A 3408-nucleotide genomic window follows, 5' to 3' on the forward strand; every position below is an offset into this window, starting at 1 on the left:
CGTGACGTTGATTTCGTTTATCATTAAGTTTACATTGTATTGGTGATTATTTATAATGTGTTCGTTTACGAAAACTCAAGGTTGTAATCGACTTTCTTCAAGGTAAAGTGTAAACGTGAAAGTCATGTGAACTCTCTGAATTAGACGCCGTATTAAGTAGGAAATACCATTTACTCTACTGTCAAGAACTTTAGGATGACATAACTTGGCAAATTTGTAGGCCTACGCCTATTACTTCACATTCTTGGCTTCGATTATCCCCTCTTAGTAACTCTTCTGTGTTGTTTATTGTTTCCTGACAGACAAATATAACCGAATTAGAGTGAAAAATAAGCAAGTTACACCACACACAAGTGTTATAAAACAAATTAGGGGCATTATGATCCATCTCGTAGAGAGACACCATTGTTGATTAACACAAGTTATTGAATGAACTTTAATGGCTGGAACCTAAAATACAAGAAGTTTTAAATGTTCTGAAATCAGAGAAAACACTTTGAGTTAGTGGGGAAACTAAGTGACATTTTCCATCGTATTTTTTACCTCGGCTGATTTTTTTTGGGGCCTACCCTGGACCGTAACCTTTTCCAAGAGATCTGTGTGGTTAATAAACATTCCTGAAAATATCCACAGAACCATAGTATGAATTCATTGTCGCACCAGTTTTTACCGTTGTCGTTTGTTCCAAAGCAGTAGGGTAAATTTTTAGAAAGAGGAACCAGCCCAAAATGACTTGAAAATATGGGTATTATTACAGTTTCAACCATTATGGGAAATCTATTATAATAATACATTTCCCGAGTAAAGCAAGTCTTTTGTAGAATTTCTGTATAATATTATCTGTCGCAAATGCCTAGTTCTTTATATATCAACGATCAAACTCACGCTACTCATGCCTTCCTCCCAGATTTTTTCTAAGTCTGTTGTTATTGTTGACTGTGTCTTGTATTTGCTTAAATGAGCCCTGTAACCACTATAATCCGCAGACAAACTAGTCCACTATGAAGTCTTACACGTTTGGCCAATCACAGCGCCTATCCACTATGACGTCATACATGTTTGGCCAATCACAGCGCGACAATACATTTTCTTACCCAGGCATTTCATTTCGTTCTTAGACATGGAGGCCATAGCAAGCACGTCATCTCATGTTGCACAAGAAGTTGAAATTCCATCTTCTTGTCCTGACTGTTTCCTAACTTACTGTTTTTCTAGGTGATTTTGATGTGTTTTGCACGAATATCACCTTCATTTTCCTCGGAAATGAATGGTTTTAGACCTTACTCTATAACAAACCTAACCCAACGTAACCTAACCTAATACAACCACCTAACCCAACCTAACACAACCACCTAACCTAACCTAGGGCCCTGTACCCCTACCTAGGCCTAGCGGTGGGGTTCCGCCCCCCTGCAACCCCCCCTTAAGGCCACAGTGATTTTCGGGGCGCTACCGAACCTTTGACAGTAAAATCACACCAAATTCTAATTACAACCTAAACCTAAGTTTATAATTACCTTAAAAAGAAGGCGTTGGTTGGTCGATATCACTGTCCGAAGATGAATTATCGGTTTCGGCCCGTGGTCGTTGTCAGTCACTATGGGGTACGTATAATTTCCCAGCTTCAATAAAAAAGTTGTGATGCAACTGACCCTGTTCTTTATTGAAATTGTCTATTAACAAATATCTCGCTAAATATTGTTCGAGATATTGTTTTTGGTTACCAGGGTGCCTCGACCACTCTTTTATATCACGCCAAAGGCGTTCAATGTTTTGCGTGTGCACACTACTATCATCTCTGTCGACAAATTGTTCGCTGTATTTGATCACTTTGCGCGTATATCCTTCTTCAGCAAGTGTGCGATACGCTGCCCACCCATCACTAATCACAACAGTACCAGGTAAAATAAATTGTTTAATAAGTTGAATAAGCGTCCCTGCACTTCTGTCTTGGCCTTCTTTGTTAAGAGGAATAACAAATTTTTTCTTAGAGATTCGCTCTATTCCCCCAAACAGCCACACTTGGGTAAGTTGTTGACCACGATTGTATTTGCGATGTACGAAGAGCGTTTGTCGATTTCCACAATGACGTGCGGTTGGTTGGAAAACCATTGTTCTGTGACTTCGGAACGAAACGATCGCCAATCTATGCTTGTTCTCCTTGACCACTTTAGGCACAGTATAATAATGGTATGATCAAAAGATTTTCTTAACCAATGGTTTACAAACAAAGCAACTTCCCAGGGTTTCACATGAACACTGTCTAAAAATGTCGCCTTAAAAAGGCTAACCGAATACGCACACTTTCTACTTCCCTTCTGCTTATTAAGCTTCCTTCGACGGCCACATGAAAATTTATGCCTTGTTTCACCATATGTACAAGTTATATCGCAGTGAGGACAAATTACTGCTGTAGGTAAAACACCATGTGCCCTGCAAAAATGTGATGAATTCGGAATCTTGCGAGTGATATCATCTTATAAATTCAAAATACAATACAGTAGTCCATATCACAACCACGACAAGTTATCTGAATGACGGCCATGCTTATTACTGCCTGACGCGCCACAGTGGTAGGAATATTTAAATATAATTGGCTTTCGTTTGTTTAAAATGAGCCAATTATTTCAAAGTATTAAGTCACGTGGGGCAATCAAACAAAGTGTATAGGTGGAACAAAAAGAGGGGGCGGAGCTATGAAGTCATTTTTTGGCGGAAGTCAAAGGGTGAACATCTCTCTTTAATAGCCACTCGCCTTAGTAAAAAACAGAATCCTCATTTTTTTGTAAACGTAACAAAAATCGATTACTTACGTTCTATTCATCTCCGGGCATAACTAATGGTATATTCCTAATCAGAAAAGTGTGATTTATGCGTTTCTGAAGTATTTATAGGTCGCTAAGCTGGTTCCTCTTTCTAAAATAATAGGAGGCCTATCAGTAGGCCCAATTCCTGATTCGTAACTTCTCGCTTATAATATGTTTGTGTTCAATCTCTTGCCATGCTGAGAAATCCAAAGGTTGTTAGCTCAATCAAACAAGCAAATAGATGAGGCAATCATTGGTTCAGGTTAAGCTTTTGTCCGTAACTATACGACATAGCAGTACGCAAGAGGGATCTTTTCTGTTTGGTGGTTGCCACTAATTCTTAACCAAACTTTTATCATTAATACAGTCTTTAGTGCTGAATACGAATATGACATTTATTTTCACGAGAAATGAAAGATATTTGTACAAAAAGAAGATTTATTGTGCACTACTTTTCAGCGCGCATTAATCAAGCAATAGTAATTAACGGGCGTAACAATACAGTCAGTCAGGTGTTACGCGGTATGTTTGAAATAACCGTGGTAGGTTTGAGATAACAGTGGACGCGATGAATATTAACTACAACTTACAGTGGTTGTTT

This window comes from Palaemon carinicauda, chromosome 30, assembly GCF_036898095.1.
Source record: "Palaemon carinicauda isolate YSFRI2023 chromosome 30, ASM3689809v2, whole genome shotgun sequence".
Classification (NCBI taxonomy): domain Eukaryota; kingdom Metazoa; phylum Arthropoda; class Malacostraca; order Decapoda; family Palaemonidae; genus Palaemon; species Palaemon carinicauda.